This window comes from Sander vitreus, chromosome 16, assembly GCF_031162955.1.
Source record: "Sander vitreus isolate 19-12246 chromosome 16, sanVit1, whole genome shotgun sequence".
Taxonomy (NCBI): Eukaryota; Metazoa; Chordata; class Actinopteri; order Perciformes; family Percidae; genus Sander; species Sander vitreus.
The window spans coordinates 5887523-5908202 of NC_135870.1; the positions used below are offsets into that span (position 1 = coordinate 5887523).

Below are 20680 nucleotides of genomic sequence, written 5' to 3' on the forward strand. Positions count from 1 at the left end.
TGTGAGCAGAACTCGTTCTCACAGATCACGTCGTTGATTCGGAGATACAGATACAGATCAGACAGAGGCTGACCACATATCGTCTTACAGGCTAATGGGAAGCCGGTGGTGCTGCACGAAGATGCTCCGGGAGATTTCCCTTGGCAGCCTCAAGGAGCTCCGACACAGCGCAGGCCCTCACATCAAAGAGCAGAGGATCAGAGGAGACAGCGGAGAAAGATCCTTAGCACATGTGCACATGTAGCCTACATATGCCAGGTTAAATCATCATTCATACAGATTTGACAGAGCACTCAGTGGAGTCTGGCTGGTAATTCATCTTTCCTTGTCAGACTTATCACTCGTATCTTGTAGATCTGAGGAAAGTGGGTAAGTGTAAAGCAAAGCAAAGCAAAGCAAAGCAAAGGGTGAAAACTGATTACAGTCAGATAACACGTCGAAGAAATGAAATGCAAGTGACGATTTAGGTAAGATGTGCATGAAGGTATTTCATGGAGTGGCCTAAACATGAAAAATAAAACAAATCTTACTTTGGTTTTAAACTTCTTAATATATCCTTAATTTAAAAACTGTTCTTAATGTAAAACAAAGTTATGAGCATGGCAACAACGCAAACAGTGAAGTGTTTTGTGTGACCAGGATATTCAGACTCAGCAATGAAGTGATTTCATACTACAGGAACCTAACGCTTGATTTTGGCTTGTGTCTGACATTTGATTCTCAGGCGTGCCTCAGATATCTGAATGAGGTTTTTTATCTCCACGTGTTTTCAATCTCCCCGAGTGTTACGTCACTCCAACGCCAGCCACCCTGAAGAGGCTACACAGGGTTCACTGTGGAAAGAGATGGAAACGACGGACGGACAGATGGAATATTTGGCTCTGAGGAGAAGCTTATGGAGTTTCCAGTTGAGGACAATAAAGACAGCTCACCTGCTTACTGGTCAAACTATCTAGAGTGCAAAACAAATGTCTAGACAGGGAGAGCATCTGACAGCATACCTGATGGTGGCATATGGATGCAAACAGTATACCCTTCGCATTTTAACTATCAGATATGCAGTCTGAAAGCAGATCCTGAGTGACAAATGGATGTTGGAGATCCTTCTCTGCCATACATTCGCTTCTTCGTGAAATCAGAGAAGCCTGAGCTAAGTTTGAATCCCACAGAGGACACAGCTACGACCATCTGGCCACTTCAAGGCCCCGGCTGCGTAAATCCCATCAACAGGCACATGGAGGCAGATGTTTAACATCTAGCTGTGTCGTGCTGGGTGTTCGGGACCAATATGTCACTTTTTCCATACCATACTTTGAGAAATATAAACATGTTTTTCCATAAAAAACTTTGTTAAATGCTGTCTAAATGCAAGCAACCAGTCTAACATCGGCCAAATTTTGATTTTAATTAGGAACTTTCAAGTCAAGAAGACCAAATATTCAGAGCCAGCTTTTAGTACTTGACAGTTTTTAATACTCCGTGCTACAGACACATTTAAGTCAGCACCAAAACAATATCCAGCCCTTGTACCATCTCCTTTCATGACTTTAAACGTTGAAGGTGTTAAAAGTTACTTGCAGAAAGGAACATATCTCAGCGTTAAGCTGCATGAAATGTGTTCTGCTATAGCATATCTTCACTGACAACCTCAACATCTTATTCACATATCTGACACCGATCCATTTATTTAATACGACAACTGAGGTCAAGAGACGGATACATTTCCCCAGCGAGGTCACGCCACATCATTTTTATCCATTACGCTCTTGTCAACGGCGGTTGTAGTTGAACATATCATAGTGTGGGAGAGATATCTCTGCGGCATATATTTGCTAATTTATGAACTTTCTGTGGGGAGTGCCGCTGGAGCATAAACACACGGATGTGTTGAAGGTGAGGAAATCCCAACACTGGAGCTCCGGGGAAAGCAAGACGGGAGCGTGGGAAAGAGAGACGAGGAGAAAAGGAATAATTGTGCAGAGACCTGAGTGGTGAACAGAACCCACAGCTTGTGGTCAGTAGGGAGCACACCTGCCTCGCAGAGGCACCAAGGACTTCTAACACCTCCGACTGAGAGGAAAAAGTTGGAGAAACAAGCAGTATGAGGGGAAAAAGAAAACAATTTCACCCATCCCAAGAGCCTTTTTAGTCCAAATACATACATCAAGAACGTAATAAAAAAACACACATGGACCTGGGCATACAAAACATGCACACCTCTATTTGATCTCAGGGTGAGTGGTCAACTGTTTCCCCCTTGGAAACATCTGTTTATACAATCTGACTGTGTGTCAGTCTGGTTTGAGTGGTGAGGTGGAGCAGGAGTCACTCCAGAAGCAGAGACTCTTCAGCTGTGCCTCTGTGGAGGAAGGCGGAGGTCAACAATCCCTCATCTTTTCATGTTGACCATAACAGCCCTCGCATGGTGAGCCATCGCCACAAGGGTTAAGAGAGTGATGGAAAACATAGACCAAGTGACACATCACAGTGGTTTCAAAGTGGGTGGCCAACCGGACCGCCACAGACGGGGAGGGAGGGTTTCTCTGGATAGTCATCTTGTGAAAAGATTGTTTTGTGCCACAGAAGAGAATTTCTTTGTCTCTGGTCTGACGCAGTCTGTATAGCATCTCTGAGCAGTTAAATATCAGCTCGTGCTCCTTTGAGCTGAGGCTTAAAGAGGCTGAGGAACAGCAACAAACCAGAGTTTGTTGTCTGTTTTATTGGCATTTCTTTAAACCAATCACAATCGACTTGGGAGGCGCTAAGCACCGGACGGAGCTGCTGCAAAATAGGGAAGGAACTTGTTTTGGTGGAACATGTGTATAGTCAAAAGTTGTTTTAGTTGTCCAACAGAAAACTCAGATTGGACAGATAGTCTAGCTAGCTGTCTGGGTTTACCCTGCAGAGATCTGAGGAGCAGTTAACTATAGTCCTCAGAAATCCACCAATGTTTAGAATTCCAACACAAAGAAAGCGGAAGGTAACGGACATCCGGCCGAAAAGAAAGCAATCCCGGAAGTGGAACGTCATGGATGTAGACTAGTTTGTCCAGACTGAAATATCTCACCAACTACTGGATAGATTAGCATGGAATGTGGCACATACATTCATATTCCCCTCAGGATGAATTGTGAAATGTTTTTTTATTTATTTAGTGCCATCATCATCAGGTCAAGATCTTAATTTGGAACAAGTTACCCCCTGACATTTGCACTATTACAAATGTAGCTCTCTATAGATCCAAACTCAAAACTTATTTATTTAAAATGGCTTTCAGTACATAGTAGTGACATTATACTACTACTTTCCTCCTCCTGTTTCTATGTAACCTTTTCTGATTTTATTGTTTTCTAGGTTTTTATTCTTTTTATTGTAGGTTATGCTGTTTTATTCATGGTTCTTGATGTAAAGAGCTTTGGCTACCTGCTGGTTGCTGTAAAGTGCTATATAAATACATGTTGATTGTTTGATTGATTGAATTTACCCAATACTTTTTTGTTTTGTACTTTGATTCTCATCAGCTTTAGCTGTAATTTAGTTTAGTGCCAATTAGCTAATGTTAGCATGCTAATACACCAAGTAAGATTGTGAACATGGTAAGCATTATACCTGCCAAACATCAGCATGTTAGCATGCTAACAGTGCAGTCTTACAGAGCTACTAGCTGTAGACTCTTAAGTCTTGTTAAGATGTATGTACCTGTTTAGGCAAACCATTGACTACAAGTCATCCTTCCTTGGTCTGGGATTGCTCGTCAAATACCAACTGACTTTGTCACGGCCCTCTGTGTCTGATACCATCGCAAAAGATACTGAAATGCACTCACATGCGCTCGCGACCGGACCGTGTGTGACTTCATTCTCTGCTCAGGACGCAATTAATGTTCTGAATATCGAGTACAGCTCCTTTTAAAAGGAATAGTTTGAGAGATATTGCTTTAAGAAATATGGGGCTACATTCTTCACACCTATTTCCTCTGACTGTTGATGGACTGGGGAGCCTCAAGCACTTCTCTGGTTCCCACTGTTAGAGAGCTGCAGAGTTTGGGGGCCTTCAGGCCTAACACTGTCTCCATTATGCTTAACCATTTCTAGCCCCACCTTAGCCCTGCAAACAGCCCCGGGGACCATAAACACAGGGGGTCGAAGAGAAAAGTCCTTCCACTTCAAATCCCTGTGCCTTTGTTTTCCAGACCAGACTCAGGAAATCAGTCACTCTGCTGAGCTGGGTGTATTCGGCCGTCTTCTCTGCAGGGCTAAAAGCATTGTTCTCACTATGTTTTGTGCTTGGGATGAGGGCAGTTTAATCCTAACTTCCCCTGCAAACTGAGACCTCGCTGGCTGCTTTATCCAAATGCCCCCGGGGAGCTGAGCTATTGCTGTTGTGGGCACTCCAAGCCTAACCTGATACCCTGGTCAAAATCAAAAGTAAGCACCGCTGAGGAACGTTGGCACCGGACTCTCTCGAGTTTCGGATAATAAAAGTATCAAGTGATATCATCCCCGCTCGCAGGCGCTTGGCAAATCAACGGTAACAGCATGTGTAGGAGGCGAGGAGACAAGGGATGGAGACAAATGAGGGGAGACGCCGAGTGAAAAAGAGACGGCGAGGACAAAACCAAGAGGTGGGAAGCTGAGAAATGAAGAAGTGTGTTGCTATTGTCAGACTGGTTTCGGGGGAGTAAAGTGAGATGAGTAAGTGCTTTCACTTGCAGACAAAGAGATGAGTGTTGAACAGTCACGCGTTTCTATAAACTCACAAAAACCTGTAAAACACTGGACACCACTGTGGTATATCCTGCAGACACAATAGGAAAAATGTGTCTGATTTAGAGCTAACATGGCAGAATATAAAACCTGTCATGTCTCATATTTCTAAAGTAAATGGGCCTTGGATGACAGCTGCGAGTATTTAAAAACAATAACATGAGTTTTTCTTTATCAAACTTCCTGATAAGAAATAAGAGTGTGTTTGAACTTCATTCAAAAGATAAAAACCTCAGTGACAGCCTGTTCCCATTGATGTGTCCAATACAGAGTGAAGACACAAGAGGTAGAGTCAAAAACATGTGTGAGATAACAGGAAGTGGACCGCTGACATGGAGTCTCCCTATTTTAGGAGCAAAGTGACAAATAATTCAGTTTATTATCTTAGAGCGGGGCTTTCCACTTTGAAATGGCCTTCACAGGTGGTCCCTGCTAATTATCTCTCACTCTGTTGTTTTCCTCCATATTGGAAAAACACCATCACCCCCGCAACACCCCCAACTTCCTTCTTCATCCAGATAAATATACCGGACAGATTTCAAGGAGTCAGGAGCGTGGCAGACAATGAAAATACAGCATGAACTTGAAGCTGTTGGTAGAAGCTGTTTCCCGTTCAGTTAACTAAAGGTTACAGTCACAGCAGTACACATCATTTAAAACAGGGGTCTCAAGATGATTCACAGGGTAGTGAAAATATATATATATATACAGTATATAGCAGTTATCAGTATATTAGAAACACCTCTCAGTAGAATCCAATGCAATTCAACAGCACTGTAAATTACAGCCTCTGAAATGGCCCTAAATTAAACAAAAACCTCCCCAAAACAGTTTATTTTATTAAAACATTTATGAAGGCATGATTCATTGCAAGGCTGTTGTATTAGACTGCATTATTTTAGCAGGTGTAATAAACTGGCAACTGAGTGTACATTGCAACAGAAAATTGGCTTCTTTTGTTTCAGACATTGCCCTGAACTTATTTTTACTACTTTTGCCTCCATATCCCCTTAAAATGTATCCAAATAAATTACTCTAAGAAAGAAATATGACTCTTTGGCCATTCAAGTTGATTCCGATTCAGATTTTGAAACCTCAGTATTTCTCTTCAACGTATAATATTAACGACTAAATAAGGAACAACCAAAGTTAAAGTTCAGAAAAATACATCAAAAACTCAGCTAATCATCAGGACTGTACGGATGTGGGTTGATCAGATTTGATTGATAGTGCCCTGGCAGCAAAAGCAAAAACCACTCCACAAATGTAAATTTTTTTCAACTGAGCCCCAACTAAAAAAAAAGTGAAAGGATAGCAGAGAAAACCACAAATAAAGAAACCCGTCGTGAAATAACCATAACTGTTCTAACTTTAGATGACTTTGTGTTCATGTAGGAAGCAATTGCTCACAGTAAGAAGCTGACTTTAAAGCAGTGACTTCAATAACACCTGCCTGGAACAATAGGGGCCATGGGAACAGCTTGTATTTCCCCGAGAAACAGACAGGTGGCCAGGAACCCCAATAAGATCATAACAAGAAAAGCAGGAAACCATGCTTCTGTTTGTTTTGTTAGTCTACACAACTCCAAAGGGTCTTACATCAGGAAAATCTCTACAGTGGAGTCACAAGTCAATGAAATTAAATTAAATTAAATTAAAGGGCAAATACACCTCAAACAAAAACCACAACACCAACCTCTTGTGTGGACGCAGAGACAGATTCTTCAGTTAGATCCAAACGATCCAAATCTTTCAACTCCTCACAACCTGTAGAGAGAGCAGGAACAATGCAACAATGAGTCCAAATCACAAAACCATACCATCTCCAGAGAGCAACACTTTGGTCATAGTTGGCTCCACAACTTAAATGAGCATCTTTTTCTCTTCTTGCTCGTTGGTATTTTCCATCTAAACCTGAGACAGACGAGCAAATGCACCTGGAGAAAACTTGTAAACAGTTTCACATGTTCATAAAAATCATACGCCGATGTCTGCATCCCTTATTTGACGTGACGTGGCATGTTTAGCACAACAAAACACATTGTGTGTATTATATAATCCAGCAAAATCAGTAAGAGGGATAAACCATAAGTCTAGCCCTAACCCCATAAATCATAAGCCCTGTGTGAAATGGATTTTGAACTATAACACATCCCATTTTCCTGCATCCTAATTTTAACTCTGAAATCAACACAGATATTAAAATATGACTCAAACTAGTAATCAACTTTAACTGATTGCTTTATGTACAACACTCCCACTTGATTGTGACCGACTAAGCGGTTTGCTTCTACTTTTTCAACTTGTACAAATTCAAAAGGCAGTGCAACTTTACTGTTGTGATTCACTCTCACCAGCAAAAAAAACTCTGAAAAACCCTCTGCCCAGCACCAAACTGCAGGTGACCAAAGTTAGTAACCAGCTGGTGAACATAGTGGAGCATTTAACAGCCAAAGAGCTAGACATTTCCCTCAGGAGTTGGTGGAGACCATAAACAGAGCTAAAAGGAGCGTGAATGTTGGACATATATTCTTCAGGTGGCCAGAAACACGACTCCAAATTAATGACACTGTTGCTGTGTATCTGCTGGATGTTTAATAGGCAACTATTTGCTTACTAGTTCACCACAACAACTTTATAAGGTGATAATATGCCATTGTTGTGTTAACATCTTGGCCCCAAGTGGCCAAAAAAACCCATAATGCTTTAATCTTGTATTTCATAAAAGGTATCATAATTCCTTCTAACGTAAATGGAGGCAATCTCTTTTCAGGCGAGGCAGTCTGCCTCCGCCATAAACCTTTAACTTATAACATTTAGAGTACGTAGGAGCAAGACTACAAATGATATAATTAATCCCAGTATCAATATAACCATGACGCAAGAAAGCAATCTGTCCTTTAGACTCAATAGCACTGACAAATCATCAGACATCTTCCTGGTGTCAGCAGCAGATTGAGCTTCTTCTGCCCTCCACATACTAATGGCACACATACGTCAGGCTGTAGATAATTAACTAATGGACAACTCTGTTGCCCTTTTTTCTCACCACTGTTGAGGCTTTTTAATGGATACAGTCCAGAGAGAGAGAGAGAGAGAGAGAGAGAGAGAGAGAGAGAGAGAGAGAGCAGCACTCAGCTCGGGTCAATAGTCAGACTTCAATAGTCACAACATTAACAGGATTGCAGAGCTTGCAGTGCACAAAATCGCTACAGTGGGATGAGTGGAGCAGATTAGATGATGATAACTGGTGGCTGTTCTTCAAACATAGATAGGTATATCTTCAAAAGAAGCTGAAGGTGGAGGTTTTGAAGGACAAAGGTTTCTGTGACAATGCCCTGAAACTATTAATTGTGTGTGTGCTTTTTAAATGACAGTGCTTCTCACAAACACACATGTACAGTGGCACTGTAAGTTTATGACCCATGCTAAAGTTGACTAAAAAGAGGAATAAAAAAATCATCTTTTGGAAATTGATCTTAATGCCTTAATTTAAAAAATGAGGAAAAATCCAACCTTTTACCTTTAAACCTTTTTAACGAAAGCGTTGAGAACATTGTTTGTGTACCCAGAGTTTACTAAAAAGAAAGGTTTTGAACAACTCACCGCAGCTCTTGTTGTTTCCGGCTGCTACCACCTCGGCAGTCAAAACGAGTCAATATCAAAACAAGTAGCCACAGATTTAGGATATCCCTTGTGCACCGGTGTAGTTAAGGTGTAGAGCCCCTGGTGATACTTTGAGCAAAGTCTCATGTTGTGTCGAGCCTTCTTAGTGTTTTAAAAATAGCTATTTTGAGGCTAGCATAAAAGTGCCCCTATTACTCCCATTCAAAAGGCCATTTGACCGAAAAACAAAAATACGGTAAATCTTAAAAGTGGTGATTCCGTCCTAAATATGCTTTTAAACGAAAGTTTGACTCGGGTACATTCACAAAAAGACCCTAGGTTGCATTTTGGCGAGAGTTACGCTTTAAATTCCCATAGAGCTTTTTTTTATTTTTAAAGGCCAGTTATTTCATGGATCCAGGATACTGTGCATCCTGATAAAGTTCCCTTGGCCTTTGGAATTAACATAGCCCCACATCATCACATAACCTTCACCATACCTAGAGATTGGCATGGTTTTATTTCAGTTAGCCTTATAGCTGATTTGATTTGCATTGAGAGATGATTTTATGGAGAGTACCCCATGCCAATCTCTAGGTATGGTGAAGGGTATGTGATGATGTGGGGCTATTTTAATCCCAAAGGCCAAGGGAACTTTATCAGGATGCATAGTATCCTGGATCCATGAAATAACTGGCCTTTAAAAAACAAAATTTGGCCTGCCTCTATGGGAATTTAACATAGGGGTGTACTGACTTCTGCCCCCTGTATTTTAAGAAAGAATATTTATTTATTTACGATACATTATTCATTCACAAAGAAAATTGGTGTCCTTAAAGGTTGGATATTTCCTAATTTTTTTTAATTAAGGCATTAAGATCAATTTCCAAAAGATGATTTTTTTATTCCTCTTTTTACCCAGTTTCATTTTAGATCTTATTTCTAAGTTGGTAAAATACGCAGATTTGTAAACTCTGTGGCAAAGAAATCCCTAATCGACTCTTTCCTTCAAGATAGATAAGATAGTCTCTTTTGCCTTTTTCTGACACTACAGGCATCTGCAAAAAAAAAAAAGGAAATGGTAACGTATACAAACACATGCTATCTCAGTCACACAGTTGTTAAATTACTGGACCAACTTAAACACTGCAAAGTGTGAATCGTTTATTTTCTTTTTTTTGACACCGGTGCTAAAACGGTGCCGGTGCCTAAACGGGGCCTGAACCGATACTTAATACTAAGTATCTTAAAGCTATAGTGCGTAGTTTCTGCCGCCCCCATGAGGAATTCTAAGTTATGACAACAAAACTGTCGGCACATCCACATGATACAAGCTTTCCATGACCGTGCAACAAGGCACTCCTCACACCTGTCTGTGTGCCTGAAACATCCACAATTCAAACACTGACGTCATTCTGAAGCTGACCTGCTCTACAGAAGCAGGTGTGGACAAAAAAAAAGGCCCTGAGGTCGAAAAACACCAACTTTGTTTTTATGTTAATGTTGAGTGATACTCTGATATATGAAATATTACATGATCAAATAAGGTATAATCAACATTGGCATTGGGTTTATGAACAGTGGAAAAACAAGCAGTGATTTTGCCACAAAAACTATGGAATAAGCTTGAAATAATACACAGATATTCCTACAGAAGCTTCACTGGAATCACTACACTAATAAACAGCATACCAACCATACGGCAGGCCTCTAAATCATTGAATTACATTTTTAGTCTTTTGTATTTTTTATTCATTCAGCAGCGAAGATAAAGACACCTATACGACACATTTGCTGTGATTCGGTTTGATTGTTTGTAAGTCATTTTGTATTAGTTACATCTTATCACAAACAGTTCAAACACCTGACTCTCCCGTTTTTTCTCACACTGAAATCTGAGAAGAAAAAGGGGTGAAAACAGGAACCTCGAAGTTCCATGAAATTCATGAAGATAAGGGCAGGAGCAGCACTGCTGTAACTTGTGATCAAAGAAAAATACAATAATCGTACAGTATGCTTTGTCCTTAGGAGAACCTCAACAGTGTACATTCTTGTCGGGCAATTTTCAGTTGTGTTGAAAGTGTTACTGCTATACTGGCCTTTTAAAGTGATGCTGAAAATGCCCCAACATTAGCCTAGAAATCTAGACGCACCCTAGTGGCAGCAAATTTATTTTGCAGCCAGGGGGGTCTAGACACTCTCTGTTGGCTTGCAAACTGGAAAAACCAAACTCTGGTCAGGCCAATCATATCGTGTATAGAGTCGGTAGGCGGGTTTATGGCTGCTGCTGCTGGGAACAGCGGTCTTCTGGAAGACTTGGAGTTAACCTTTTCTTTGAGAAAAGAACAAAGAACGGCACTGAAGTCATTCTTAAAAAAGGAAGATGTGTTCGGAGTTCTATCATCACCATATTGCTCTGTCTGGTTGTAGTGCTATCCTATTGCGTGCAGAGGGAATTTGAAAGACCATTTATCCCGCCCCTCGGATTGACCTCTTGACATGGGTCTGGCTTGTCAGGCTACCCCAACATGCACTTAACTTAGGAATACCTCTTGGTTAAGGCACTGTTTTTTGGAGTTGAGCTGTTGAACTCTTTTACAGCTGGGGGCAGGCCATTATGTGGGGACTTGGGGGGGGGGGGTGTCTGTAGGTATGTTCACTGCAGCCATGCCCACCACAAAAGGGTCTTTCTTATAGTTTTTAAGGGCTCTGGGAATAGGAGAGCTAGATGGAAGGGAAGTATGTGGGTTGTTAACATTTAAAGGAGCATTTGAGGGTTAGATGCATCTCTGTCTGCTGAATCTGAAGCAATTAGCTCAGTTTAGCATAAAGAGTTGTAGCGGTGGGGGGGGGGAATCACTTCCTACCATCACCTCTAAAGTGCACCAATTATCATTTTACATCTTGTTTGTTTAATCCGCACAGTTGTGGTTTCACGGCGGGGATTATGTGCCGGATTATTTCTTGGCCCAGAGCAGTGACTTCCTGGAGTTTCGGCTGGTTCCTCGTCATGTTTATGATATTAAATGTTAATTAGTGAGCTTCAGAGGTGCTGATAGGCGTGGGTTATTTTCTTCTCTTTAGCAATGATGACTAGATGAATCAATTAGTCAATCAAAAGAAAAGGAATCAGATAATTTAGGAATGGATTAATCATTCAAGTCATATTTCAACCAAAAATACCAAACATCTAATGGTTCCAGGTTCTCCAAAATGAGAATTTGCTGCTTTTCTTGGTCTTACATGATTATTTCTCTAAATAATTCTTTTTAGGTGTTGGACTGTTGGTCGGACAAAACAAGACATTTAATGACGTCCTCTTGTGCTCCAGGATATTGGAACTTTTCTGATATTTTATTGACCAAACAATTCATCAAGAAAATCACTGTATGGCAGATTAATCGATGATGGAAAATAATAATTTATAATAGTTGCAGCCCCTACTTCTGCCACTGTTTTCCTCTATTTTCAGTCTTTATGCTAAGCTAAGCTAACCTCCTGCTAGGCTGCAGCTTCATATTTAACAGACAGATTTGAGGGTGGTATTGGTCTTCTAATCTCCAGTAACTAATTCAAACTATTTTCCCAAAATGTCGAACTATTCCTTTAGGTGTTTCGGTAGCTGCACATGCAGCAGGGGCAACTTGTGGATGCCGTTTCATCTAAATCAAAGGTTGACTTAATTAAAGCTGTGACACATCAAGCACTAATATTGCATCCTCCAATGCCATCTGCATCTGTTTAACATTCATTCCTCCAGTCCTCTCTTCTTCTCTTCACTCTCTGGGCAGTAATGGGAGGCATGTGAGACTGAGCAGAGAGCATTCTCATTAAAATAACCAGCTCAGGCTAACATACACAACACAGGTGTTAGGAAACACGCAGCAGCCAGCTCCGTTCACTAATCGTTGTAATGCACTGCTTCTGCAAAGTGTTCAAACAAGCGATTTGGAGCAATCGCTGAGCGAGCCGTGAGCAAATATTTAAAGAGTACTGAAGCCGTACAAATACAGGCAGATATCAGGCACAAAGACAGATGTTTGTGCACCTCACCTGGCTGATCCGAAAGGTCAAATACATGTTTATCTAAAGCGTGTGTGAACACAAAAAAATTGATTTTTATGACTTACTATCCATGTGGGAACACATGTTTCTGGAATTTAAAACACAATACATATTGTAAGTGTAAACTGGGTTATATAAGCCCCCTCTTCTGAGACTGGAACTGCATGGGCATCACAGCTGCTGTCTATTCATACAAAACAAAACAGACTTGACCAACAATGACTTCAACATCGTGCTCATTAGCCAGTGTGTATGTGTGTGTGTGTGTGTGTGTGTGTGTGTGTGTGTGTGTGTGTGTGTGTGTGTGTCTCTCTCTCTCTCTCTGGAACATTTTTACAGGACTAGCAAGCTGTTGCTGCATCAGCACCACAGAAACCGCTCAGTGGATTCAGTATCATACTTGTGTAATATTTTTCAGTCCTGTTTTAATAATAAAAAAAAAAACAAGTGGCAGTTGATAATGATGCTTTATTTTGTCATGTAAAATGTATGGAATGTACAAAAGATGGTGAGACATAAAGAAGAAGCAATTATTGTTCTTGAGAATAATAAGCATTGTCTGTTCCCACTCAGCTGGGCAGCTGTATTACATTTACCACACATTATTTTAGGAGCCAGCGCTAAGAGAGAAGGGCTTTGAAAGCCTTGCCAGCAGCGCTTCAAAGAGAGGAGGGAAAACTGTCGGGTTTCTGGAGCCTGTGCAGCTTCCGCTTTGGGTTTGGGTGCGAGCTCGGCCTGTTGACGGCAACTAGAAGCCAGAACACAATGCTGTTTCACACAGCCACAATGAGTCTCATGAAGATGGTTTATGTCCATTTACATGTTTTCTTTAAACGATATCCTCAATGTCACTGAACAAAAAAAAAAAACACTGGACTCTCCCAGGTGATGCAACGTTTCTATAGGTTTATGTTTCGGCCACCAGTTTTAATTATTTTCACTTTGTTTCTGAGAAATCATGTTTTGTGTGTCATTTTGGCATGGCGGAGAGATGTAAATTTTAGAATACCCATGAACCTCGGCCACCGTTGCCATGGAGAAAAAGCCAGTCAGAGGCAGAAGTCAGAGCAGTAAGTAGTAAATTCACGACGCCATGCGTTGCTGAATTCAGCCACAATTGACCCAGAATTTAAAAGTGAATTGATTTAGGCTGCAGACACTGTCATCTTCAGCTTCCATCTGTCATAAGCGGTGCATTTAAGCTCAGTGCGATTTTTTGTCGAAATGCACCTTGGGAGTCGTAGTTAACAGTCTACTTCGAAGTTTTTACGTACACAGGCTTGTAACTTTAACTTTTCTTTATTTTTTTTATCAAAGAACGCGGTTATTTATCACATTTCAGCAGTAAATTGGCAGAGAAACAAAGATTTTCCCTCTGATGCATTTTTCAAAAAGATCATTTATTCCTAGAATTCTTTAAAAATGATTATCTGTACATTAAAAATCGATACTCAGTGACATTATACCCCTTTTAGATGACATCACAACACTAGCGTCCAGCTCTATCTCCTCAGTTAGACCCGTAATTTCCTTTGACACAAGCACACACCCCTTTCCACCTCCACACAAAAGCACTTAACACACTGCAGCGCAAGCCGTTTACAAAAGAACTCGGTCTGTAAAGTAAAAACACAAGGTGTGTTTTACTCCCTCAGGCTCATGCTGATTACACACTCTGCACTAATGCAATGATTAGCCACACTCTATCCAATTTCCTCTTGTGTGTGTGTGTGTGTGTGTGTGTGTGTGTGTGTATGCAATCATACATATATGTGTGTGTCCTGCCTGTAAACCACAGACCGCACACAGCACACAAAGATGACATCACCTTGCAGTGATTAGTCTGTTAGCTCAATGTTGAACACAGCAGATGGCTGCAGCTGCATCATTCATCGAGACAGGTTTATAATTCTTATTAGAGAGAAAGTGCTTTCTAAGGTTAAAAACAAAACAGATATGGAATCAAAAGTGATAACTTTTAACTGATTTGTACCTTGCTTTCTTTGTTCTGATGTGATGAAGTCATCTTTGAGGTCTCTCTATATGATAGAAGACAGGTGTATTAGTGTGCTCTTTAATGTGGATAGGAAGGTCATTTATCTGGATTGGATAAGAGCCAAGTTTCTACCAGACATGATGACAGACATAATGGGCAAAGAGGTTTCACATGAGTTCACACACACACACGCGTTCCCCTCCTTTCAGGACTGAAGCATCGCTAAACATTAGCGATGCTGCAGCATCGCTAATGTTTGCCAAATTGTGTTATCATGTCTACAAGACAAAGAGGCATCATCTTTCCTGTCCAGCCTCTGAACCTGTGAACCCACAGTGATAAAGATTCCCACTCAGTGTCACAGGCTATTGGCCCCCAGGAATCTAATGGCTCGGCAGTAACAAGGCCATAACGGCTGCTTTAATGTGCCTAACCATCCTCAGAAGAGAATAAGTGTTTACAGTACATGATCTTGGAAGAGCATGACTGCCATTACACTGCCTGAATTGAGTTACGTCGACACTTAAAATGTTGTTTAGGTGTTGAAAGTTTTCATGCCACGTGTTGCATTTGATGTTATCAGGGTCAGTTCACCCAAAATACAAAAACCTCAATTCCAGAGTTTTCTGCCTTCACCTAAATACAATAAAGGTGAACTGAATATTTTTCGTGGTGCTGAAAAGTGACATTTAAAATGGCAACATCTCTTTCTAGAAAGAGAGTGTCCCTGTAACTCTGGATAATCCACAGAGCACATTGTCAACTATTTCTTTGGTGGAAAGTAGCTCCAGTAAAAACAAAAACATTGATAGGGAGGTCTGTGGAAACATTCCACTGGATGTAAGTGAGAAAAATGTGTCATATGGTTGAACCATCCCTTTACATTCTGCTGTCCTCAAAATCACACATCTATTCTAATAAATTCAATTATTTCTGCTCTTGGCTTAATGATGGTTTGGTCAACAATAAAGAGGTTAATGCACCAATCTGATCCGCCAGGGATGAAAAATTATGTTATTGCACGTTTAGTTTTGTCTTTGTCATTCAAAAAAATGCTATAAGTTACATTCATTCAGTCACGGTTGGCATGTTATGTTAGATAATAAAGTATTCTAATAAGTTCCAAGCTGTGAGGTATTCACATTTTAAATTAGATAGATAAAAAGATAGAGCACTGACATCGGATCGGTATGGAATCGGGAGAGAAAACGTTGGGCCAGTGCATCCCTACTTAAACCCTATATTGTGTTGTCAGACAAACTAAAACACAAAATAAGACACGTTAAAGTGATGGGCAGCTGTGTCACCACCACTGGTGAACTAAAGGACATTGGCCATGTTTGTAAAAGATTTCTCACATGTCTATCATACGTCTGCATGTTGGAAAAGCTCCATTTTACACAACTATAGTAATATGCAAGACCAGGTATTTTCTAATGTATGCACTTTGGATACTGTTTACCAAATGCTCTCGGTTTAGTGAATCAGCTTAGTGGAAAAACCAGTGCTTTCAAAACCATATCGGTCTGGATATGAACCTCAACAGATGGACAAAGTAATGGATAGAGGTCAGAGGCAGTTATTTAAAAAAAGTGGTTTCACTCAGAGTAAATGATCTATGGGGCAGTGAGGTTGTCAAAGGGAAGTCACGATGCTGGTGAAAGAAGAAGAAGGGGGAGGAAGAGGGTACAAAGGCAGCTCCAGACGCCTGCCCCTGGGAGATGGATCACAGATGTCCGACCCAGGGCCGCTCCAGTTAATTGTGAAACAAAAGCTTTACCTACTCTTTCTCTCCGTCTTTTATTCATACTCTTTGCTCTCCTTTTTCTTTTTCCTCTCTGCGCTCTGTCTCCTTACACTATTATTACAGCCCTCTGTGATTCACTTTTCTTGTGCCTGTGTTTACTCTCCCTTCTCCATGTAGCCAGCAATAATCCCTGCTGTCTTCAGATGTGCAAATACCACTTAGCAGTTCAGGGCCGCCCCAAATGACAACAGCAAACAAAGAAATTCCTCATTCCCTGCAAGTATGCATGTTTTATAAAGGCTTTGGACGATTTAACGCAAAAAGGTCAACTGAATAGAGACAGTTGAAGAGGGATATGAAACAGCAGTACTTACTTTTGCTTGCAGAAGCATCACAACTGCAGTGAACTATTGCCGCAAAGATGCTTCTTTGGCAAAATAAATTAAATTTAGACAGTGGAGAGGTTATGAGTTCAACATAGGAGGGGAAGTTGACTCTGAGCTGAACCTGAAACTGTTGATTTAACCGGAGCCATGTCGGTGCTGATCATACCTGAGATTGAATCAAACAGGATGCATTTGTTGACGAGCCTGTGGCTGGGAAAAATAGCCTGGCAAATACCGGTTAAATTCAATTACGCCTGTTCATATCAGCTTGTTATTATGTCTGGAGCTTTGGGGTGTATTGTTTGATCTTGTGTAAAGAATCAAACCTGACTGTGTCTTTATATGGTATAACATCTCTGAATTTACCCATGAACCATTGGGGGAAAAAGATCTTACAACAGGCTCATTTTTGTGCTGAAGCTTGTGACTGTTTGGTCCCACAGGTGGTGTAACATTATCCCATCCCCGTTCAGTGAAGTGGTCACCCTCACCTGGAGAGCCCTCACACTACAAATCAATTCACAGCTGCACAGGCCATTAGGCTGACCTCTGCTCTGTGACCAGAGTGAAGATTAGGTGGAGACATTCAGTCAGAAGTTACCATGGTTTTACACAAAATCTTACACAAAGGTTTTACACTAAAGCACCAAACATTTTACACTAAACCAATTCCCCAAACAGCAACTGTTTTCCATAAATCCAAAAAACAAAAGCAAAAGTGTTAAGGACTTGATCAAGCAGGCTGATATTACACATATTGTAGGCTATTTATTTTTTGTTTCTATCTATATATCTTACTGTATTCCTTTTATTTCTTCCTTTAGTGTTACTTTTATATAGTTTTTTTGAATCTTCAAAAAATGCAACTCAATGCAGTTCAATGCAACTGCAATACAAGAGCAATAATGTTTCTTAATTTAACCTACATGTCTTCAAAATAGATTCAACTCAAGAGAATGCTATTTTTTGGTTTGGGACATGTTAGCTTTAACATTAGTCTTTCAGCACAATATCAGCCAAGAAGTGCAGATCCTAAGACACATTTTACTGTATAAGATTCTTATTTAAAACTTATTCAGCTGGACACATTAAAAAAGTCAATATTTTCAACCATCTCATGGAGCTAACGTTAGCTTAATTAGCTAGCTAGCTACAGCTCATTTCACCTGACAAAATCAATGGTTTCCAGCTAGAAATGAGAAAACCTGCTTTTGTCTACTTCTGTCTGAAATCAAGAACCCATTTCCTCAGAAATTACTAAGAAAAGTATGTGCTAAATCAACATTATCATTGTAAATGACATTCTGTGGCAAAAGGGAAAGCCTGACAGGCATAGAAACAGTTACTAACAGGGGCAAACATTACTACTGTGAATACAGTCAGTAATGTGAGCAGGATTAGGTCAAACCAGTGACCTGCTTTATATTTAACATGAGTCACCTCTATTAAAACTTTGACTGACAAGGCAGGATGCAGAGAAAGACAGAAAGAGCGTTATTGCCGTTGGTCCTGCTGCTGTGCTCTGGCTACCAGTGGTGCTGGTGCAGTGGTGATAATGACCGGTCACTGCCTGCCAGTCCAAACCGAAATAGGGTTTCCATGGTGCTGGTGAAACTGGGGCCCAAACACTGGGAATCAGCCCTCTGTGCTGAGAATCTACAGTTAAAGTGAGTGAAAGAGCTCAGCTGGAAAGCTTGACCAGTATGACAAGGGGATTTCTTTGGACTCAAAAGAAAACTAAACTAACTTTTTCAAAATTTCCCATCGAATGATGATAGAGTTCATCAGTTGACTGGCTCTGGAAAGTACTTTACATTTTCATTAATTTCTGACTTTTTATTAAAGGAATATTGTTTTGTTACAAGATTAACACCACTCTCATGTCTGTGCACTAGATATGAAGCAAGGGCCGGGGCATGGTTAGCTTAGCTTAGCATAAAAATGGAAGCAAGAGGCAGATAGTTCCAGTAAGATTACTTTGTGTAAAACCACAGCTTGTCATGTTTACCTTTGTGTAAGGATTTAACAAAACAAGATACGTTAAATAGTGAGCTTTAGCGGTGCGTTTACCTTTGGGCTTAGCTGTTAAGCTAAGCTAACCACCAGCTGGCTCTAGCTTCATAATTAGCATACAGACTAAGGTTGGGCATCATTTGGATTTTAACAATTCTGATTCCAATTACAATTCTTCCGTTCGATTCCGGTTTTTATCGATTCTCGATTTCAATTCTTTGAGGAGTGGAGTTGAAACAGGTCACATGCTTATATCACAAATAAGAGGAACGTTTTATTTTCATCCGATGGTGATTTACAGTTTTACTGGTTTTTTTCAACATAAAATATGGCCACACCAGGGTGCCACTTACTGTGCTCCATGGCTGCAACACAACAAACCCCTGGCCGCCACGAACACCAAAACTTGTGCATGTTAAATTTGGAACCGATGATCAGATTTGAAACCAAATCTTTCAAACGATTCCAATAAAGAACCGATTCAACTGGAATCGTAATTTTAAAAACGATTCCAAGTTGGAACCGGTTCTCGATGCCCAATCCTAATACAGACATAAGAGTGGCATCGATCTTTTGGCAAGAAAGTCAAACTGTTCCTTTCATCAGAGAAAAACTAAACAAAAAATCAATTGATAATGAAAATAATAAACATTTGAATATGTAATAAATCCACAGACATCCATCTTTTGTAGTCATTGTTTTCTATCTCTAATATAAACAGGGAACCCACTGGAACATGAAAGCAAGTTATGACATTCATTGTATGACAAACACAATGTACAATCTTTTGTAATCTCGTTAGCACAGTTTAAAGCCTTTTCCATGACCTAAGCCAAACTGAACATATGATACCGCCTTATCGCACATTACACACAGACTGCCTATTGTGGAGGGTCATAACCTTTCATGATTAGCATACAGCTGTGAGGCTGAGGTCCTTGAGTGAATGTAGTTCCAGCTTAATCAATATTCAGACATGTCTGATACAACATTAGCTGGTTAAAAAAGACAGGATAGATGGCAGGGAGGAAAGCAGGAGATGCTGAACTGAAGTGAATTGAACACAAGCAGCAGAGTTTAATGAGCCTGCAGTTGCTCAGGGACTAGATAAAGTGCTGGAGGCCATGCAGCTGCAAAGCCCACCGTCTGTCTGCCGTGCATTCCCCTGAGACTGACCCCCAGCTTGCCACAAAGGAACAAAACCCACTGCAGATTCTTTCTCCTCATTTCACCCGACTGGAGGGTCCTCCTGACCCCCCCTCTGCCCTCCACAAGTCATTCTTTGGATGTCTTTTTCTTTCTATAGGGGAGGGTATGTTCCACACAAGCCTACCTTCAATTGATAGAGGGGGCAAGTGTAGGGTGAGGGCTTTGTTATTATGAGGACCCCACCCTGTTGGATTCCCAGTAAACAGCAATGCGGTAGAGCCGCTGGAGGTGGATGTACCCCCAGGAGAGGCTCATCTCTGGGAGCCACAGGGGGGCCCAGAGGACGGAGAGAGAGTCAGAGAAAATGGGGAGCAAGTAATAGCAGGGGAGAGGAGAAAGAAGGGTGATTAGCTCCAGTGCTGCCTAATCTAATCAGTGTGCATGACTGCCCCACAGTGTAGCATGGAAGTGTGGAGACACGTAGAGAGTAAGAAAGTTTTGTATCATTCAGGGGGCTATGGAGGGTTGGGAGAGTTAAATCAGTTGTTTCAGAACAGGAGGCCACATGAGAAAGGTCATCACGTAAACGCTGCTGGACACTGTCACATTTCACATGGAAGTGACGTAGTTTGAGCTCTTACTTTGCTCTTTGACAGGTTGTAAAACAACTGTAACTCACTTCAAGTGCCATGAAAAGTCAAAAAGGTTGATCCAACACCCGAATGAAGAGGAGAGGCAGACTAGGGCTCAGGGCTGGGCTTAATTGGAAAGTTACCAATACTACCATTATGACTCCCTAACTGACCTAATTTTAGTCACGTGGGTATGTTACGGATAAATTCATTCCTTCATACAATCTGCCACCTACCCCTAGAAAGTACAATGACAAAGAACACACTTGGTCAGAGTTCTCTCTGTGGGATCACTTCATACTTCAGATCAGTATCATTCA

At 40.9% G+C, this 20680-nt stretch overlaps 1 protein-coding gene across 3 annotated transcripts in view; it reads right to left on the bottom strand.

Moving 5' to 3' along the window:
- The window catches only part of lhfpl2a (LHFPL tetraspan subfamily member 2a), a 43646-nt gene that overhangs the window by 18828 nt on the left and 4138 nt on the right, over positions 1-20680 (bottom strand). For 2 of the 3 annotated variants that reach the window (XM_078270874.1, XM_078270875.1), the window contains one exon: positions 6463-6533. The exons of the other annotated variant lie outside the window; for it this stretch is intronic. The gene's annotated coding sequence lies outside the window, so the exon portion shown is untranslated. The remainder of the gene's footprint in view (positions 1-6462; positions 6534-20680) is intronic. 3 annotated transcript variants of the gene reach the window in all.